General features: G+C 47.9%; 1 protein-coding gene and 1 long non-coding RNA gene across 11 annotated transcripts in view; one reads left to right on the top strand and one right to left on the bottom strand.

Moving 5' to 3' along the window:
• The window catches only part of Tex2 (testis expressed 2), a 140,773-nt gene that overhangs the window by 90,431 nt on the left and 28,100 nt on the right, over positions 1 to 22,242 (bottom strand). The window contains exon 1 of one of the 9 annotated variants that reach the window (XR_013041927.1): positions 465 to 736. The exons of 5 other annotated variants lie outside the window; for them this stretch is intronic. The gene's annotated coding sequence lies outside the window, so the exon portion shown is untranslated. Of the gene's footprint in view, positions 1 to 464; positions 747 to 19,807; positions 20,020 to 22,242 lie in introns of those variants that run through there. 3 more of the 9 variants (XM_076543573.1, XM_076543571.1, XM_076543576.1) reach the window with 3 other exon arrangements.
• Positions 837 to 2,936, top strand: LOC143267026 (uncharacterized). 2 transcript variants are annotated; one of them, XR_013041928.1, is made up of 3 exons: positions 837 to 1,393; positions 1,731 to 1,857; positions 2,303 to 2,936. It is a non-coding gene; the product is annotated as an uncharacterized LOC143267026 (long non-coding RNA). The 2 variants fall into 2 exon arrangements; XR_013041929.1 differs by having other exon boundaries at positions 1,252 to 1,393; positions 1,763 to 1,857; positions 2,303 to 2,440.

The raw sequence follows: 22,242 nt of genomic DNA on the forward strand, positions 1-22,242 counted from the left end.
AATCTGCTAAGTATAATCTTACATCAGGATTCTATTTATAGTAGGAATCTCAGGCTCAAGAAAGAGAGTTTTTGTTTTTTTAAAGCCAGGTTTGAAGAAACCATGGTGGTACATGCAGACTTCCTTCCGGTTCAAGGCAGGACTGGTTAGTGAGAGGACCATGTTTGTAGTCAGTAGGTAAAACCAGGTCTGAGCTTGAGCGTGTGTGTGTGTGTGTGCGCGTGTGTGCCTGTGTGCGTGCGTGCGTGTTTGGAAAGGGCAGAAGGAATGAAGGGGAGCTGCCGAGAGACAGCATGGTGGAAGGTTTCCTTCCCTGCAGCCACGTGGGAGGAGGTCTTCGCGGCCTTAACAAGCTGAGGCCGGGAGGGAGGTAAGCAACCCAAGGCCATGCTCAGGGTCTGAAGAGTCAGAAGCTGCTACTGCTCCGGACAGAGCCACAGTCCTGACCCCGCCACATCACTTGCCTAGAAACCTGGAGTGGGAACATTCCTCAGTCAATGCCCTCCTCCACCGTTGTAGTTGTCCCAAGAAGGACTTGAGCTGAAGGCAGCCTATATATGAACTTGGGCCCGAGAGCGCCACAAGAGTGAGATCCCAACAACTGGTCAGCTGGTCAGCCGCTGAGAGACATGCCAAGTGCAGCCATGAAGCGCGTGCTTCGAGGGGAGCCAAGACCCTGTATGGGCAGTGCAGGCCCCTTCGCCCACTTCACCTTCCTGAGCTCTAAGTCATTGTCCATTGTCTTCAAGGAACTTTCCAGAAGGTTCTAAATTCTACTAGATTATAACATACGTAGGAGTTCTGCTTTTCCACTTTCTTGGCAAATATTAAAAGTCAGGCAAAGGAAACCAGGGTGCAGATCAGATGACCAATGCACTGAAGACAATCCAGTCCAAACAGTTTCCAAACAGTGTGAGCTGGCTTAACTCACACCAGCAAATACCAGGGAACCTTCCAGACTTGTCTTACTTGGCCCAGCTGTAGAAACATCCCTTACATCTGGGGACAGGCAGAGAGGAGCCGTGTAGGACAGTGGAGGGCAGGCATCTGGCCTGACCAGGCATCCTGCGGCCTTCCTCCTCTGGTGCCCAGCTGGACACGTGACTGCCACAGCTGCCCTTGATCTGGCGAGGAGAGAGGCAGGACCCACCGGGCTCTCAACCTCAATGTTTCAGTCATCGTATTCTATACAAACATCTCTCCAAAGACAAACCCCAGCTCCATCTTCCTGTGGATAGGAACTACCCTTCTCCACATCCTTAGAACTCTGGCGAGCTCTTCATGAGGCCCCCTGTGCTTCCAGAGACAAAACTCAGTGAGAAATGGACCTCCTCCTCTCTCTGGCCCTTTGGGGGAAAATGTGAAGGAAGACCAACAAGATAATTCTCGGCAGGTAAGAGTACCTGTCACCAAGCCTGGCAACCCGAGTTCCTCATACTAGACCTTCCTCCCCCCTCTCCCCCTCCCCCCCCCACACAATCAATCAACATTTTTAAAAGTTTAAAAACAGAAGAGTTGGGCCCTTTTTCAAGAGTTTTTCAAGAGTTCCTCACAGACCAGCCGCTCCTGTCATTAACACCAACATCTACTCCCTGCTCCCAGGCTCTGAGTCACTGGGACAATGACACCTCAGCAGGAGAGGGCGGGGGAGAGGTGGCCGAGTGACAGTTGCAGCAGACCCCAGGCAGGAATCTGCAGCGTGGAACCTGCTAGACCCTTGCTGTTTCCAGGAATCTCCTAACTCACCTTACTGACTTCCCAGTTAGCCGCCACCGATGCGACTCTGGACGGCGCCTCTCCTCGAGGCCTCCAAGTCTCCCTCCACGTGATCAGACACCTGTGATCCTAACTGGTCAGGTAGGTGGTGCTGCCTTCCCCCACATACCCAACTGCAAACACCTACTACTTCCCATCCACCCCTCTCTGCTCCTCCTTCACTCACACAAACCGTGCCCAGTTCCAATAAGGCATAATTCTCAACGCCACAGACCCGTCCATTCCCTAATTCTGCCCATCCATCCCAACTACACACCCAAACTGACTTACTCTTGTCCATCAAGGGATTGCCAAAAATGGTCATCCGTAATGTTCCCTTCCTTAATTCTCCCAGCTGCCTTAGTTCATAGGACACCAGAAAAAGAAATTTCTAGACAGGAAGCCAAAGGCCTTGTGAGTAAGTCCAGATACTTCTCACTTTCTACCTGGTTAATGGACTTCTGGATTCTGAACTCCATTTCCAGTCCAGTATAAGGACGTGAGTCAGCTCGGATTCTTGTGCAACTTTTTCTTTTTTATTCAACAGAATCAAGACTGGAAAACTAGGGAGGAACCAGCCCCACACAGGAGCCCATCCCATGCAGCAATATGACCAAAAGCCCTGAATACAAGAAGCAACATTGGAAGCCGCTAAAGAGCTTAAAACTATAACTTTAACCAGAGGTTAAAACTGTATCATGAAAGACATATATGACAATGAGCTCTAAGCACCACGGTGGAAGACATTAGGGCACACTTCAGGTCTGAGCAGGGTCTGGGCACACAGAAGGCTTCAAATTAGCACAAATGGCACCTGGTGGCTGCCCCTCAGTAGAGGCTGGAGGGAAACGTCAGGGGAAGAAGCAAATTACCTATAAGCCAACATCATCCCTGAGACTCTTGACTCTCCAAAAGACAGTCATACTGGTGATCCTGTGGAGTCGTTATTTGTCCCGTCAAGTAGGAGCATCTTAGAGACTATGGATAAAAGCCAAGTGAAGACTGGGTACAGGCTGGCTGCTTGCACCACTCTGCCCTGAGGAAAACTGATCTCTCCCATAGATGGGGGCATCCTCTGGCCACCTGCTCGGCGGCGGCGGCAGCACACGTCTTTAATCCCAGTGCCTGGGAGGCAGAGGCAGGTGGATCTCTCTGAGTTCTAGGCCAGCCTGGTCTACAGAGTGAGTTCCAGGGCACCAAGGGCTACACAGAGAAACCCTGTCTGGGGTTGCGGGGGAGGTCAAACTCTGGGGCTAGAGAGATAAAGGGCCCAGAGGTTAAAACCCTTGCTGCTCGGCTCGGTGGTGGTGGTGGTGGTGGTGGTGGTGGTGGTGGTGGTGGTGGTGGTGGTGGTGGTGGTGGTGGTGGTGGTGGCACACGCCTTTAATCTCAGCACTCTGGAGGCAGAGGCAGGTGGATCTCTATAGAGGCAGATGGTCTATAAAAGTGACTTCCAGGCTAGTGAGGGCTACTTACTGAGACCTTGTCTAAGTAACAGAAGTAACAGGCTCCCAAGAGCTTAAGACTGCAATAGTGGCAATAATGTCATTCTGAAAGTGACCTTTATGTGCTTTTTGGCACAAAGCTGGTTAAAAGGGTAATTCCTCCCTCTCTCTCTTCCTCTCTTCCTCTCTCTCCCTCTCTCCCTCCCTCCCCCCCTCTCCCTCTCTCCCTCCCTACCTCTTGCTCTAAGACTTATCCTTTAGAATTTAAAATTTTGTATATATTGGGGTGGGATATGGGCACATGAGTGCAGCTGCCCTTGAGTGCAGAAGAGGGTGTTAGATCGCCCTAGAGCAGAGTTACAGACAGCTGTGAACGGCCCAGCTTGAGTGCTGGGAATTAAACTCTGGTCCACTGCAAGAGCAATACATGCTCTTACCACCTAAGCCAGCTCTCCAGCCCCAAAATAGCCCTATTTTTTTTTTTTTTTTCTGAGACAGAGTTTTTCTGTGTCGCTCTGGCCATCCTGGAACCTGCCTCTGCCTTCCAAGCACTGGGATTAAAAGTATGTGCCACCAACTCCCAGCAAAATGTCATTTCTTAAATGAGGATACTGGATGAGGTCTGTAGTCATACTAGCCTCTTTTGTTATTATTTAGTGTTTTAAGAGCTCACTCTGTAGACCAGGCTAGCCTAAAACTCATTATGGAGCCCAGGCTGGCCCTGGCCTTGTAAGAGCCATCAACCTCCCAAGGGCTGGAGTGAACCTTCTCTGGCCTGGAATTCACTTATATAGACCAGGCTGGCCCCAAACTCAGAGATCCATCTATCTCTGCCTTGAGAGTATCAGGACTGTGCGCCAACACCAGGATTGTGTGCCAACAAACCTATCGACTGTCTGTTCTTTACTAGTGTGTGCAGTTTCCAAATTCTGCTTTTTCATTGTGTATTTCAACATGCAGGACCAGGTATGGTGGTACCTGGCTTACACCAATCTCTTTCTCTGTCCTCTCCTTCTGTTGACCTAAAATTTTGCAAGATTCTAACAATGTTTAACAGTAATTGATTAATTCAGTTCATTATTTTTCCATTTCAATACAGACCCAAATTTTAATCAACAATATAATTTATAAAGGGCTTAGTGTTATGAAATTAAACCACAGTTACAGGTGTGATGACCAAGCACAGCTAAAGAAGCAAGATGATGATGATGATGATGATTACTCAGTTACTTGATTCTGAGCCATGGAAATGCCCATTCAAGGCCAATCCCATTCTGAAGGGAGTGAGACCTGCCACCATCCTGACTGAGTCCAGAGTTAGACTGGACCAAGCCTGCCTCAGAAGTTCCTATTACGTCATCCACAGCCAATGAGAACTTGGAACCAGCATGACACCTCACGCAGTTCCATTTCTAAACAAAAACAAGGCAGGCTGAGGAGGTGGCTCCCTCGACAGAGTGCCTGCCTGCCCATCAAGCCCTGACTCGGTCTCCAGCCCTGCATAAGGCAGGCATGGTGCTGCATGCCTTTTTATCTGCTGGGATTATTTGAAAGATAGGGGCACAAGAATTAGAAATTCAAGGCCTGCTCAAGCCCATACCCCCCTCCCCCCGCCGCCGCCGCCAAAAAAATGAAAAAATAAAAACTAAAAGGCAAGGATCTTGACAATTTGGACAACTTTTGTGTCTTTATTCTGAATGAATATGTGCATAGCATCTACTAAGCCCTTAAACTTTTTAAATATATTTTATGTGTGTGTACTGGCTGCATGTATGTATATGTAACATGTATGTGTCTGATGCCTAAGGAGGTCAGAAGAGGGCATCAGATCCCCTGGAGCAAGAGTTACAGTCATAAGCCACCATGTAGGTGCTGGGAACCAAACTCTGGTCCTCTCCACCAGCAATGTATGTTCTTAACCATCAAGCCACCTCTCCAGCCTCGCTAGTAAGCCTCTTTGAGTCTGAAAATAACTTCCTCTCTCATGGGTTCCTTTGTAGACGTGAGGTTAGAGGCATGATTGTAGTGGTATTGTGTTCCCCAAAATATTGTGCACCCTAATAAACTTATCTGGGGTCAGAGACAGAGCAGCCACAATATTAAAATAAGGATAGGCAGTGGTAGCACACGCCTTTAATCCTAGCATTCCAGAGGCAGAAATCCATGTGTTCAAGGATACAGCCAAGCATGGTGACTCACGCCTTTAATCCCAGAAAGCAAGCCTTTAATCCCAGGGAGTGATGGTAGAAAACAGAAAGGTATATTAAGGCGTGAAGACCAGAAACTAGAAGCATTTGGCTGGTTAAGCATTTGGCTGGTTAAGATTTCAGGCTTTCAAGTAGCAGTTCAGCTGAGATTCATTTGGATGAAGATTCAGAAGCTTCCAGTCTGAGGAAACTGCTCAGCTGAGAAGTTGGCCAGGTGAGGTTAGCTGTGGCTTGTTCTGTCTCTCTGATCTTCTAGTGTTCACCCCAATAACTGGCTCAGGTTTGATTTTAATAATAAGACCTTTTAAGATTCCTGCTACACATGATCCCAGGTCATCTCCACACTGAAAACAGCTGATCATTTCTTTTGAAAATCTCCTATTACATTTCTTTATTCAAAGCTGGAGAGCCACGCCTCCATGGCACAACTTGCAGGAGTCAGCTCTCCTTCCATCAGGTGAGTTCTGGGGAGTGAAGGCCCAGTAGTGAGCACCTTTACATGTGAGCCATCTGTCAACACTCTGTCCATTGCTATTTTAAAATTCTATTTTATGTGTATGATGGGTGTTTCGCTGCATGTATGTCCATGCACTGTGTATGGTGCCTGTGGAGGCCATAAGAGAGCATTGGATCTCTTGGAACTGGAGTTAAAGGTGGATGTAAGCCACCATGTAGATGCTGGGAATTGAACCTGGGCCTCCAGAAAAGCATTTAGTGTTCTCAGAGCTGAGCCATCTGTCCAGCCCTGACCATTAATCATAGTTTTCAAAGGAGAACTGGGCAAGTGATTTACCTAAAATCCCAGGAAACATCTCTAATACATGGATGTCCTAGCTGTCCTTTCCCATCTCAGGGATTATCATGATTGATGAGTGGCGACTAGAAGACACATGATATGAAAAAAAGTTTCCAGGAGTCACAAACCTATGTGTGTAGAAACACATACAGACACATACATACACATATGTGCACATACCTGCACATGCTCCACAATGGCCACTCTGGGAATTGAGACTCATTAATCCAAAATAATATGTAACATTAGGAACATACTGCACTTACTACAGAGAGGTGATGGGCAGGGAGGGGACAGAGACAGAGACAAGCAGGCGAGTGGACCAGGCAGGCAGTAAAAGGTACATACAGTACCAACTGCTCTTGGGCACCAGTAACTGGTTAATCCAGTCCACAGCTACCACTTCAAAAGGAAGGACTCTACACCAGGCTCCTGTTCTGCAAGCCACACCCCCTCAAGGTCAGTCAGTTAACTCCTTCAGATACTTCAAATGAGGAATCGGAAGTGGGCTGTCACGGCCATGGCACATGGCACAATTTATCAGTGCCCTGCTCCTGATCTCTACAACACTGGTCTTGCCATGTCTGCCTTTTAGGTTATGGCCTGAGCCAGCCCCACAAACCTTGGATGCAGAGTAGGCGCCAACATGGCTCCCCCATGGCCATTCCTGAAGGTCTATCCCAGTACTGTCTCAAAGGCCGGGCACTAGGCAGAAGGCAGGCGTGAGGGACAGTGAAGGAAAGCAGGTGGATTAAAAAAGAAACCTGGATGTGTACAGGGGGAAGAGCTGCTTCTTGGCAGATCAGAGGAAATTAAGCACAAGGAGCATTTCATAACCAGAAATATGAGTCCCCAGCATGGAACCGGACGGTCTGATCTAATTCTGGAAGTGCTGGAAGCCTGATGACTGCACTGGGCTCTGCTGACGTCTCAAAGAAGCGGGCACTGTGCAACTGTGATCTCCATGTCTCTCTGTTCACAGGTCCGAGCGCTAATGGTAATGTCCGCCTTCGCAGGCGACGGGCGCTGAGTGTGCTGTGGGTTCCTTCGAGCTTCCGTGAGTCCTTGGAGAGGGCTGCCTGCCAAAGCACTGTGCCAAACGGACTCAGAGCTTCCTGCACATCCAGGTGCAATCAGGACCATTAACAGCACTCAGAGAACTCAATACCCCAAACTGTCCTCCACGGTACAGAGCCGACAGCCAAGGCTAACCGGAAGGAGCATGTGCTCGGGAGCAGCCTGGCGGGGTCTACACTGGGGACTCCTGGGGCAGAAGCTCGCCCCTCAAGCTGTGGAAAGAATGGGATAGAGTTCCATAACCGTAAAGTGCAAGAGTGTTACAGCTAACTACACTGTATACGTGTGCGTGTGTATGTGTGTGTTGAGACAGAGTCTTACTAGTCCTGGCTAACCTGGAACTCATTATGTAGACCAGGCTGGCCTAAACCTATAAAACTCCACCTGTTTCTGTCTCCTGAGAACTGGAATTTAAAGGTATACAGAAAACCACATCCAGCTTCCTCTTGTATCTTAAGGACAGGGAAAAATACAATCTCCAAGAAATAGCACTTGTCTTCAAAGACCTATCATTTGGGTAGTTGCTATATTTAAAGAAAATTTAGATTTTTTTCCTTTGAGAAAGTATATAGTATACAGTTTTATTTTTCTCTAAAAACTATATGGGAGACCTGGGGAGATGGCTCAGCCATTAAGAGCAATTGCGACTCTTACAGAGGACCCGAGTTCAGTTCCCAGCTCCCACATCAGGCAGCCTACAACCTCTTAGTACTCTATCTCCAGAGAAATCCAATGACCTTTTCTGGCTTCTGCAGGCACTCACACACATCACACACGCACACACATACTACAAGTCTACATACACACAAGTACAAGTACACACACAAAATAATAATAATTAGTAATGATAACAATAATAAATCTTAAAAAAAAAAAAAAACCACCTTGGGGTGGACAGATGGCTCCGAAGACTTGAGTTTGGTTCCCAGCACCCACACTGGACAATTTACAGTCTCACGTAACTGTAGCTCCGGGAGACTCATGCCTCTAGTCTGTTCGGGCACCTGAACTCACAAGCACGTATACACACATACACACGGAGACACATAATTCAAAATATATCAAAATAGCCAGGTGGTGGTGCACGATTTTAATTCTAGCCCTTGGGAGGCAGAGTTCAAGGCCAACACACACACAACCACTTTATGGGAACCCCTTTAATTTCTCTGGTAAAGACCACTCCATACTGCAACATGTGACCTTATCAATTCAAGCAGAGAGCAGAGGGGCACACACCTGTAACCCCAATACTTGGGAGGTGAGACAGGAGGATCACCACAAGTTGGAGATAAGCCTGGCTGCACAGTAAATTCAAGGCTGGTCTGGGCGTACGGCAGCTAGGCCCAGACTCCAAACACACACAGGACACAGAGGATGGGGAGTCCAACTCACAGTCATGACACGTGAGGATGCACCAGAGAGTTCCAAACCACAACAACCTCTGAGGGGGGGCCAGCTGGGCCGAGTTCGGCTGCCAGCACTGTCTTGCTTAAGCCTTGCTCAATCTACCTGGGTGGATCGTCTGTTCCAAGATACCTTGAGTCTAAAAATATCTTCAGAAGACTGGGGAGATGGCCCGTGGTTAAGCCTTGTTGCTCTCGCAGAGGCCATTATTTCCACATTTTAGATAAAAGACATTTAGATAAAGACAAATTGGTTCTGGCAACTAACTAAGGTAGCAAAGCTATTAACTAGCCAAGCCAGGACACATCCTGCAAGATCACACTCTTACAACTGTGTGTGCGGCCTCGCTCAGCTGCCTCCATCCACAAAGCAACCTGGAGCCTGTACGAGTTTTCCATGGTATTCTTTGTTTTCAGAGATCTGGCCACTTAACAACTATCAAGCACACTGCTGGGAAAACAGAATCTATACCTGGGTGGGAGCAGCGATTCCGAGAGATTGTGAGTCTAAAAAACACCTCAGGAGACTAGAGAGATGGCTCAGTGGTTAAGAGCCTTGTTGTTCTTACAGAGGACCTGAATTTGGTTCCTAACACCTACACAGTGGCTCACAACCATCTGTTACTCCAGCTCCAGGGGATCTGATGCCCTCTTCAGAACTCTGTGGCACCAAGCATACAACATGCATGTCAAGTACATATACATACATGGATGCAAACACTCATATACATAAATAAATCTTAAAAAAAAACAGAAAGGAAGAAGAGACGGAAGGGAGGGAGGGAAGAGGAGGAGGGAAGAGGAAGGAACTTAGGAGAACATGGGAGGTTCAGGCAGAAGCTGTGTGAGTCACAGAGCAGGCTATCAATACCAGTCTTTTATCACAGCTCCAGAAAACCTGTCTGAGGTAAACAGCAGCCTGCTGAGGAAAAATGCACCACATCATGAATGTTTTCGTACTATTTAATAAACCACAGATTACAACATGAAGAAATTCTGTTCTTCTCCCAAGCACTACTCATCTATCCTGTCCTCTATACTTATCACTATGTATGAGTAAATGTATATGTTTCTTTGTTTGAGACAGTTTTACCAGGTAGCCTAAGCTACCTCAATTCAAAATCCTCCTGCCTCAGCCTCCCTGTAAACAAGTGTTCTGTTGCATGCAGTAACCATACAATGCCCACAACACCACTCACTCCTCCTCATATGCATGGGAATACATTTCCATCCTCAGGACAGTGAGCGACAATAATAATTTGCTGAGTGTGGTACTTTGAATGTAATTAGCGCCCATAAGCTCAGAGAGAGTGGCACTATTAGGAGGTGTGGCTTTGTTGGAGGAAGTGTGCCACTATGGGGGTGGGCTTTGAGGTTTCCTATGCTCAGAATATTGCCGAGTGTCTCAGTCGACTTCCTGTGGCCTGCATATCAAGATGTAGCCAGCACCACATCTGCCTGCATACCGCCATGCTCTCCATCATGATGATAATGGACTGAACCTCTGAAACTATTAAGCGAACCACCCCAATTAAATGTTTTCCTTATAAGCATTACCATGTTGTGGTGTCTCTTCACAGCAATAGAACCCCAAGACACTGAGGTTCCTCAGAAGTCCCATGTTATCTGGTGGCTTTGTTCACGACTCAGTCTTCCTTTTCACACTGTCCAAAGTAGTATAAGATTTATCCCCACGCAAAGCATCCCATGAATCAGTCTAAATAGCTCAAGACACTACCAAACAGGAACTGAGTTCAAAAATAACGCCTAGCTAAAATCAAACTCTTATTCCTCTCAAATACTCCATAAAACAAGCATTTGGAGTCAACTGTGGATCTAAGGCTTTTTTCATTTTACAATTTACTCACTGCTACAAGTCTGTCTGCAAAAACATTTGATGACAGTCAAATCGAGCTCTGAGAGCAGAGGCAAGACATTAAGTGCCAGTCTGTATCCTTCATCCCAGTTCACAAAGCAGAAGAGCACTAAGCCTGGCCTCAGGCAGGCTAGAAGAAGGGAATGATCCAATAATCAACGGGAAAGCCAGCAAGGGCCCTGGCAGGCTAAGGGAGCACAGGCAGCAGGGAGTCAAAGTGGGCTGCAGATTAATCACAGAAGGGTCTCCTAAGCAACAGAGCACTGTTGGGCTGACGTCCCTAGATGAGGGAATGGCTCACTGATGGTGGCGTGGGAGAAAAGGAAATGAGCAAGAACCTAGGGCGGGACCACAGCCACTGGGGACTCCAGAGAGGCCCCTGGGGCCAAGGACTATGACACAGCAGGAGCAGAGGAGGCGAGGGGCGGGGCCGCACTGGAGGAACCGAGGAATGGCTCAAAGACTGGATATGACCTGCATGTAGGCGTGGAGGGGACCAGATGAGAACTTCAGACTCCTCACTCAGCTCAGGAGATCAGCCAGCCTCTTACACACTTCAGTGCGAGGGCCTAACAGCCTGGATCAGGTGTGCCCATGTAGACAAAAACACTGTTGCCACTCTGGAGGGCTGGATGCGAAAGAAGAAAGGGGCTGTTCTTGCGGATGGAGCCTAGGCACTGGGATCAGAAGCTGGAAGATGGGGGCCCAGAATTAAGAGGGCCGTCCATGAGGTTTTAGAAGAACGCAACAGGTTGGGTTGAGACATCTTGGAGTCTGAGACTGTTGGTGACCTCAACATTGTGGGTATCAGAAGATGCTCAAGGTTCTGATTCAGTAACTGATATTACCAGGGAAGAGAAGTGGTTCCTGGAGTCCTAAACTAATAGAAAGACCTCATGCTGAACTATGAAGAGTTTCTTCAAGTCATGAACATTAATGACATAGTGCAAGTGGGAAGAGCGCGTGCGCGCTTGCACACACGTGCACACACACCATCACTTTGGAGATGTTAGACTTCATAAAATATATCTCTCTAGAGAAAGTCAATTCTGTCTACTTTTGATAATAAAATTCTTTAAATTCTGGCACCCTAATTGAATCTCACCAGCAAACGAGAAACTTGGAAATGGAGGCGGGAAAAGAATTGTTCTCTACACAGCAGCACTAGGTCTCCGAATCACCCAGCAACACTAACTCACTCAAACTTTTCGGTTAGGGCTGAAACAGGGACCTCGCACTGAAGACTCATATCCCAACACTTCACTCTTTCATCTTTGTGCTACCATGCGACAAACCCTGCCTTCCATTTCCTAAACAAGGAAAACAAGGCCGGGAAACTGCACGACTCGCCGAAGACTTCACAGCCAGGACGAGAGGACAGGGAAACCACACAGGTCTGAGCATCCTCTCCCAGAGCCAGAGACCAGGAAAGGTAAGCACCTGTGTGTGCCATGGCCTGCCAGGGAGGCCAAATGCTGGCCTGCCTACTTGAAAAGTCTTCCTTATTCCTGGCATTAAGTAGTTACTCTCTTAGCCTCAAGATAACTTTAGTGAGTTGTTGGGTTTTGGTGTTTTTTTTTTTTTCCTGATTTTTTGTCCGTCCGTCCCCTCCTCTCGAGACAAGGTCTCACTCTGTAGCCCAGGCTGGCCTCAAACTCAAGGCAATGCTCTTGCCTCAGCTTCCCCAAGGGCTGAGATTATAGACGTGTGCCACTACATCCAGATAACCATGAATTTTAAAGAACATTTTTTTTTGTTAATTCAATCCTTTCTGCTATAGTTTCTTTTTTAAAAATAAAGATTTTATTTGTATTTTTTTAATTATGTATATACAAGTGAGTGCAGTGTCCTGAAGCCGGAAGGCATCGGATTCCCTGGAGTTGGAGACAGGCCAATGTGTGCCACCCAGTGTAGGTGCTGGGACCCAAACTCGGGTGCCTTCCAAGAGCGGTTTGTGCTCTTAACTTCTAAGCCATGCTGACAGCCCATGCTCCAGCCTCTGAAGAGATTCACCTAGTCAGTTCAAAGGATGATAATTACCCTAAAGCTTTGTAAGTTTTACTTATAATTACTTATAGAATTTGGATCAAAATGTAAACTCAAGTTGGGAAAAAACCCAAATGTTTGTTTTCTACCAAACGCCTACAGCAAGCTTCCAACCCACACCCACTGAGACAAGGGTAAACAAGCTCCCTTTCACTTACAAAACCATTTTCCAAACGCGGCTTATCTCTTTAAGCCAGACTCACAACACATTCTTCTCAAGAAATAATGCTGCAAGGTGAAGTCCTTGCCAGGCCAGAGAAGGTTAACAGCTCAAACTGCCAACTAAGGATTCTATGTGTGCTCGCAGGAAATGTAACGCGGTCTTTACAGATGGCACCTTCCCGTGCCCCACACAGAAAAGGGGGTGCGAGAAGGTCACGGCAAAGGAGGGATGAACAGTAACCAGTCAGTACGTGGGAGACAGTGTTTGAAGCTGTATTTGCCACTGCAATAGAGGCACACTGGTCCTCCATGTTGTGTTGTATTACGTTTTGTTTTGAGACAGTCTTGGTGAACATGGTACTCATTATCGTACCCTAGAAAGCTTTAAACTGGTGGCAATCCTCTTGCCTCAGCCTCTTGAGTGCTAGGATTAAGGCATGCACCATCATACCCAACTAGTCCTCCGCCATCTTTTCTATGGACATCTTTGTATGTGTGTGTGTGTGCATACGAGCTCTTTGCCAATAAATGTGTCGAAGCCGACTGTTAACTTTACAGGCAGCTGCGATAACTAACGGCCCTTGCCCACCCATGCCCCAGCACCCAGCTCGGAAGTGGCAAAGGTGACAGCGGTGTGCTCAAGTGCAAGCGGGTGGACCTGGGAGTCACAGGGGCAAGGGTCACGTGGCTTGAGACTGGTCAGGTCAGTGTCTGACACAGCGGAAGAGAGATGCATGCTCCAACTTCAACTCCGTACCCACCCTAGCTCTGCCCCTCACCAGCTGTGCCCTCAGGCAAGTCACAAAATCTCCCCAAGCCTCCTCCCGTGTCTCCTCCGCAAAATGGGACACGTCCACCTCCGAGCGCGTGGGTATGGAAGGGGTTCCATGGAAGCCCCCGATGTGGGCTTCTCCTTGCATGGCTAGTGCCTGTCCTGGTTTAGTCTGTTTCCTGCTCTGTGAAGCAGAGCTGGTGTGGGAGCCCCGCAAGCAGAGAGCCAGTAATGATAGGGCGCTGCGGGGATTACAGGAGACTGACGCCCACCAACCTGCCAATTCCAGCTCTAAACAAATTCTGTCTACTGATGGGTCCCAAGACCTGTGGGGGTGATCAAAAGTCACACACATGGGAAAATGCTTCAGACAGTCAGTGCTACCAGCAGAACAAACTGCTACATAAAAGGCAGGCTGTCATTTTTGTGATTTGAATTTAAAGCACTGATGCTTTAAAACAATATTCAGAAGAGCGTCAGGCCAGCAGCAGCTGTATCCGGATCCTGCGCCCCGGCCCTGTGGCTCAGGTCACCTGGTCTCTGGACGCCGGGTCCACTCCGGGGAAAGCATTCTTCCTGGAGTGGCTGCTGAGGGCTGCTGTGCTAACATTGCCCGGGCTCACAGAATATCGGACAGAGGCTTAGCAGCCTCGCTCAAAAGGCAACCAAAGAGCAAGAAGCTGCTTGCTTTTGCCTTGAGCATGGCCAGGCAGCCAGCCAGGTGGTCAGCAACTCCATCTCTCCTCCATTCTTGCCACAGGAAACTGACAATGAGGGAAAAGAAAGATCTGACTGGATCAGCCTCAAAAGGAAAAAAAGGTCTTTCCAATGAATTTGCCACAAGCTCCAAAGGAGCCCCGTGGAAGTCTAAGACCCCAGAAGAAGTTAACTCCGAGTCTGTTGTAGTATAAACGGCTGCTCAGGTGGTGTTACCTCCTCACTGCCTTACCCCGAAAGAGCAGCCTCCCTGTTCCCTACACTACTTTCTGAGAAAACTGCTATCTGGCATCATGTCATATGCTTATCACCTGTTATCCCTTGTTGCCCCACAAGAACAGATCCCTAAGGAAGGGGAGGCAGCCACTGAGATGGTTCAGCTGGTCAAGGTGCTCACTGCCAAGCATGGCAGCCAGAGTTCGACCCTGGGACCCACATGGTGGCAGAATATCATCTCCTACAAGTTGTCCTCTGACCAACACACACGTGTGCATGCATGCGTGCACGCGAACACACACAGACACACACACGTGTGCATGCATGCGCACACGCAAACACACACACACACACACACACAGGTGGCATGCCCTCCCAACACACACACTATAAATAAACAAAAATGTAATTTAAAAAATTTCAAGAATATAGCCTCTGTGGGCAGAAATCTATTTATCCATTGCTGTGTCCCAGAGTCAGCACACAGCAGGTACTTTATTTACTGGACAATTGACTAAATGAACACTGCACACAAAACGTAAATAAACTATTTGTGTCCTCCTAAGAAAATTCCAAATACATCGGGCTTGGGGGCACACGCCTGTAATCCCAGCACTTGGGAGACACAGACAGGAGGATCCTCAACAACACAGCAAGTATGAACCCACTCTGAGCTACACGAGGCTGTTCCAGTGAAAGACAAGAAAGGAAGGGAGAGAGGGAAGAAGGAAGGGGAGGAAAAGAAGACCCTAAATACAGTTCAGCACATCTTAGAAAGTGAGTGTCAGCAATAAAGACTGTTCAGAAGAAACACACCATAGTCGCTCTGAGAAAGGGAAGGAGAACTTAAGCTCGGGCCAGCTCTAGAGGACCAAGAGAGGCAGCGAAGCACCATGAAAACGTTGCTCCTGTGAAAATGCATTCCTTTCAGGACCCTGCACTTCCAGGACAGCAGCAAAGCAAAGGGTCCTCCCAGGAAAGGAGGGCAGCCCTGGGTGGTGGCAACATTTCACGCCTCCGCCAGGAAAACCAAACCTCTGCAGACAGCTACCTACTGGGGTCCACAAGGAACCTGGGCCCTAGACCTGTGGCTTCAGGATGTCGTGTGTGTCGAAGCCATCTATTCCTAGCAGGGGAGGCCCACGGCAAGATGAGCAAAGGGCTACAACGTGGAAGGCAAAGCCTAACATTGCAGTTTTCATAAGACACTGGTTTTTGGAGACAGGGTCTCATGTAGCCCAGGCTGGCCTCAAACTTGCCATTTAGCAGATGACGACCTTGAATTCCTGATCCTCCAACCTCCACCTACCTATCAAATGCTTTGATTATAGGCCTGTGCTACACTAGGCCTATATATATAGTTTATACTGTGCTGGGAATTGAACCCAGGTCTTGGGGCATGGTAGGCAAGTTCTCTACCGACAGAGCTACATCCCAAGTCCTCCTTGTTCCCCTTCCTCCACAATTTTTGAATCAAGACCTGGCTGGGTAGCTCAGGCTGTCCTGGTACTATGCAGCTCATGTGCCTCCACACCTACCTACAACACATTTTATTCTCAAATAGATTTCTGAAATTGTGTTATTCACAGTAAAAGCATGCAATGCCTCATCCATAACTAATAGAAAAAGCAGTTTAGCTGACAACTTAGTTTTGGGGCTAGCACTCACAGGTCAAGGGCTGCAACATCTTTTCAACACAGAGAAACCAGCACAGGAGCAACCCGAGAAGTGAGTATACAGTGAGTGTTACCGTTTCAAATACATATCCTAGAACCACCCTTGGACAAAATGACCCTTACAGGGAACACAGAACCCTGGGTCCTGGAGAGAGTGGAGAGGTCCATTTTCTAGAAGCCCTTCCGTAGACTGCACGACTCTCCCAAAATGAAGCCTGGCTACAGGTCCAATGGGCCATCCAATGACCCATGAGTACAATGCCAAATGAATGCTCTGCCCTCCAATGAAAACTGTGATCTGCACACAGAAAACTGCCTTTCCAACCTTCTCTTCAAACTTCCTGTCTATTTTAAATCAGTGATTTTGAACATCTAAATACATGCAAAACTTGGTCTGTACACACATGGGATACACATGTCTCAAATGGGTCAGTGGCCTCAAAGATTTTTAAAGAAATAAAGATTTTATTTTGTGTGTGCCAACGCACACGTGTGTAATGTAAGCTTCGGGCCAATTTTCCTGTCCCTGCATCCTATGTTGCCATAGGGTGCTTGGGCTGGGATTATACATGTGAGCTACCACATCCATCTTCTGATCTGGGTTCCAGGAATTGAATTCGGGTTCCCAGAGGTATGTGACAAATGCTTTTACCTGCTAAGCCATCTTGCCCACCTAGAAGCTGACATTCATTAAAGGGGTACCTGTTATGGTTTGAATATGAAGTGGCCCCGCAAAGGGCTCATGCGTTGAAGGTTTGCTTCCAAAGGCAGCAGTGTTCAGAGGTGTGGCCGTGAGGGGTAACTGAGTCATAAGGGCTCTAATGTCTCAACAGAGTAATCCCTTGATGTATTCATTGTTCAACAGGACAGATATGAAGGTGCCATCTATAACCCCAGCACTGGGACAGCTACGATAGAAGGACGGTGATTTGGGGGGCTAACCTGAGCTACACAGTGAGTTCTAGGTCAGTCTAGGATACAAACTGAGATCTGTTGTTTAAAAAGTCAAGAAGCACCGGGCGGTGGTGGCGCACGCCTTTAATCCGAGCACTTGGGAGGCAGAGCCAGGTGGATCTCTGTGAGTTCGAGGCCAGCCTGGTCTACAAAACAAGTTCCAGGAAAGGCGCAAAGCTACACAGAGAAATCCTGTCTCGGAAAAAAAAAAAACCTTTAAAAAAAAAAAAAAAAAAAAGGCAAGAGGCTAGAGAGCTGGCACATCAGCTGAGAGCATTGGTTGCTCTTCCAGAGGACCTGGGTTCAATTCCCAGCACCCACAGGGCAGCTCACAACCCGTCTGTAACTTCAGTTCTAGAGGATCTGACACTCTCTTTCAAGGCCTCTCCAGGCACCAGGCACACATGTGGTACACACACACACACATGCAGACAAAACACTCATACACATAAAAAAATAAAATTTAAGTAAATTTTTTAAAAGGCAAAAGGACTAGAGACTAACCATAGGAAATAAATCACTGCAGGAGGGTTTTGGCCTGGACAAGAGCAGATGTACTCTCTTCCAAACCCCACCCAACAACCCCCTCCCATCCTACCCCCCCACACACACATCTCCTCCCACTCCACCCACCCCCACCCCTACTCATCCCCCATCCCATCACCCCCATCTATACCCCTTCCCCACCCCCAACCTCCACCCCGTTCACAGCCTCCATCAAGTGAGCAAGCAGCCTCTCAGTTTGCCGCTGTAGCAGTCTGCCTCACCTCAGGCCCAAAGCAAGGGAGCTGGCCAACCTTGGACTTAAACTCCGAAACTGTGAGCAAAAATAACCCTTTCTCCTTTAAGTTTCTCCCTCCGGTATTTCGTCACAGTGACTAACATAGCAGCAGAATTTTAAACTAGGTTATTTCAGGAAACTCAGGTTTCTCGGAGCTGCCTCCGATGAGTAAGGTTCCTAGCAAGTTTGTTTGGAATCAAAACTGTCTTTCAGGAGAAGCACTAAGCAGCCAGGCCAGCAGCTCACACCATCTTTTTGTGGGTACAGAGCTCTCACGTTTTGGAGTGCCCAACACAAAGACCTTCCAGCTTCAGCTCCTGAAGCCAGCCAGCAGGCTTGTGGGTGAGCAGGGACTTTGCTGGGGATTCTGATCTTGGGTTTGCTTTGTGTTCATGGACAGGTTCCCTTCTGCAGCCTTTTGTAGTTCACAAAGAGCTTCTCCCACTCTGCGATATATTATTTATCCAGTTTCCCATCAAAGGTCAAATTAATGTTGAGTCTTCAACACTTGAGCACATCACTCAAGATGCAAGGCACATCTCCACAGAAGCTTCCCTCCCGGGCAGGCTTTTCTAGCCACTTAGCTGTTCTACATCAAAAGGTAATGGTTTCCTCACTCCAGACCCTCACCACACCAGGTCTTAGACAGTGTAAAAGGGTTAACATCCGTGCCAGGCAGTGGTGGGCACGCCTTTAATCCTAGCACTTGGGAGGCAGAGCCAGGTGGATCTTTGTGAGTACGAGTCCAGCCTGGTCTACAGAGCAAGATCCAGGACAGGCACCAAAACTACACAGAGAAACCCTGTCTCGAAAAACCAAAAAAAAAAAAAAAAAAAAAAAAAGGTTAACATACTCGAAAAACACGTGTACATTTATTTTTCCTCCCAGTGTTTAGTTTTACTTTTTATTTTTGTCTTGACAAGTTCTTAACTCTCTACTCTCTGCCTTTTCAAACATGACAATTTAAACATCCCAGCACTTGGGAGGCAGAGGCAGGAGGATCACTGCAAGTTCAAGGCCAGCCAGGACTACTTTACTTAGCAAGCTATCAAAAGCAAAAAAAAAAAAAGTACTTATCATATAAATTACATGACTTTTCTACTTCCCCCAAGCCTGGCTGGAGCCTGCTGTGATCACCCCCATTTTCTACAGAGCCCAGGAGAAAATGACTGGTGGCTCTAAAGATGTCACTTTCGTTACAAGTCACCCAGTTACCAATCTGCTTTTCACACATGTGGTAATTTGAAGACTTCTTCCCAAAGTGGGAGCTGAACTGAGGACTTGCTGGGTTCTGGCGGACGACCTGCTGCCACTTTTTCTAACCCCAAAGGTACCATTCTATTTGGAAAATAGTCCATTTTAGAAAAAGATACTTTTGCACTATTATTTCCAAGATGACTAGATGTACAAAAGGAGAAGTTACAATCTGCTGAGAAAATTGAAGAATAATTTCTAACTCTACTTACTGTAATTTGACAATTCCCTTACAAGTCTAGAAAATGAATGACTGTGAGCTGTCTCAAACCCATTATCCTAACTGGAACCCTTTCGAGTCACACAAAAGTACATGTAGTACAGACACTCTTCCTAGTAAATCACGGAACAGTGTGCCTATAAAGTGTAAGTCACCGAGCAAATAAAGAGGTTCGTCTCAAATACCTTCGGCATCTACAATAGCATATGTGCATAAGATCTGGAGACTAGCACGTGCTGACACACCTACAAAATGAAGTGATGGAGCCGGGCGGTGGTGATGCACGCCTTTAATTCCAACACTCGGAAGGCAGAGGCAGGCGAATCTCTGAGTTTGAGGCCAGCTTGGTCTACAGATTGAGTTCCAGGACAGGCTCCAAAGCTACACAGAGAAACCCTGTCTCGAAAAACTAAAAAAAAAAAAAAAAAAAAAAAGTGATGGGCAACGCACCTTCAACAGAGGCAGAGTCATGAAAAGCAGAGGGCAGAGGCACTGGTCATCTGGCTGGGTTTCGTGCCAAGTTTTTTGTTTTCCACATGTTACTGTTTTCTTGCAAATCCCCTGGGCAGAATGGCATGTGCCTATAGTCTCAGTGGCTCAGAAGGCAGAGATGGGAGACTTTCTTGGCTCCAGAAGTTCAAGGCTACTCTGGGAGCAACTTGCTGAAGTGACAAGAGAGAGAAGGCTGGAGAGATGACTCAGCTGTTAGGAGCGCTGGCTGCTCTTCCAGAGGACCCGGGTTCAATTCCCACCACCCACATGGCAGCTCACAACTGTCCATAACTTCCATTCTAGGGGACCCAGCACCCTTTTCTGGTCTCCGTGGGCCAGACAGGGATGCAGTACATATACATACAGGCAGAACATTCATACAGACAAAATATAAAATGAGGGAGAGAGTGAGAGGAGTGGGAGAAAAGACCCTGTCTGGGGAAAAAAGGGGATACAACCTCTGCATTTGACCCACACATTTTGGTAGCCTCTCATTAACAAGTTTGTGTAGTAGGGATGCAAGTCAAACGGATGAGGGAGGGCATCAGAGCAAGGGAAGCCAGCTGAAGGCGTACCTAGTGCAGCAGGAAGTCGTCTGCACCTGGACAATTAAGGGCCAAGGCCCGACTCCCTCTGTATTTAAAATCCACAGTGCTGACTCTTCATTAAATTTCGATGAGTCTCACGGTAGGTTTTCTGTAATTACCAACAGCTTGCATTACCAGCTCAGGAGAGGGCTCTGTCAATGAAGAGATCCAGTTTCCTAAGTGCTGCCTCCCAGATACGCCCAGTGTGTGTGTGTGTGTGTGTGTGTGTGTGTGTGTGTGTGTGTGTGTGTGTGTGTGTGTGTGTGTGTGTGTGTGTGGCCAACGGCTAAGGACTCCTCAGAAGTAGTAAGAAAGGAGCACTTTCTCCCTTTAAGAGCCAGGTTTCTGACTCCCAGACCACTGGGGGAGAAAAGGTAAGCAGCAAAAGCGGACCCCTGACTTAAATTCCGGGGCTGGAGATGGAACTCAGTGGTGGAGCTCTTGCCCAGCAGGAGCCCTGCCCTACATTTACTCCTCAGCATCGCAGCGGTTCGGGGTGAAGGAGGCTGGCTCCGGCGACAGGGCTCTGCTCCAACCATGTCACCTACTACCAGCTTTCGGACATACACTGTGATGCCTCTAGAACGGTCTTTCTGAAAGCAACGGTTCGTCTTTACTGCCTTTGGCAAAACTGGAAAGGGGAGACTAAGCCAGAGCACACTCCTGAGCAGGGCTCACCATCACACAACACAAGCCGCCCAAGGGTGGGGCCTAGGCCAGCTGGAGGCTGCCACAGCAGGTGGGCGGACTCGAGCAGGAAAGGGCAGGCTGAAGCCCCAAGACTCGGAGGAAGGAGTAGGTGCCACTGGCCACCGTCCCACCACTGGGAGCACCAGGCCTCCTGGTCCTCTCAGACTCAGGCAAGAATTACGACACCGCCAGAAAAGCCGTGAGCAGAGTGATGCAGAATGAAGAAGAAAGGTAAACAGGAAGACAGAGAAGAGGAGAAGGAAGAAGAGAGAACCCAAGAGAACCCAAAAGAAGTCCTATGAGAAGTCAGAGGGACAATCTTTCTTGTCAAGAGAAACTGAGGAAGCCAGGAAAGAGAAAATGCCCTGAGGCCCTGGCCAGGGGCCAAGCTCACGTGACACTGTCTCCACAAAGGCGCTAAGGTTTGAGCTACAGGGCCTAGTGGCCAGGGGTTCAAGGACAGGTGCACCTAGCCTTGCCCCGCTAGGAAGTGGACCTCTCCTCAGGTCTCCCTGTTTCACGAACAGTGTTTTCACTCCTGGAACCAAGCCCAGAAGGGAAAACAGCTGGTTACTTACTAGACATAAAAAAAGTAACAAAAATATTAAAAAACAAATTGAAACTCTGAAATATACGTAAGTATTTTCTTAAAGTTAAAAAGAAGGGGAAGGAGGAAATGGAGGGAAAACCGATACACTGATTTATAAGCTATTAGCTTGGGAGAAAAGAATCTACTTAACCATTTTGGAATTAAGAACTCAGGCTTAATGCTATCCTAGGTATCCAAACACTTGCCCTCAGACTCTTCAAAGGCACCTGCACCTCAGCACTTGGAAGGTAGAGGCAGGAGATCCCGAGTTCAAGGTCACCCTCAGCTAGATAGAGTTCAAAGTCTTTCCAGGCTTCATGACTGTAGAACCCCTGAAGACTAGAGCTGCAGGGTGGTCTAGTGGTCAGAGCGCTGCCTTCAGATCACTGAAGGCTGACTCCTACGAGACTCTGGGCCTGCCGAGTCATTCCATCAACACAACCACTAACGTGAAGTGTCATCCGTCAGTCCTGTGGAACTGCTGGATAACCAACCCACCTAACCAACCCACCTAACCAACCCACCTA

This window comes from Peromyscus maniculatus, chromosome 8, assembly GCF_049852395.1.
Source record: "Peromyscus maniculatus bairdii isolate BWxNUB_F1_BW_parent chromosome 8, HU_Pman_BW_mat_3.1, whole genome shotgun sequence".
NCBI classification, from domain to species: Eukaryota; Metazoa; Chordata; class Mammalia; order Rodentia; family Cricetidae; genus Peromyscus; species Peromyscus maniculatus.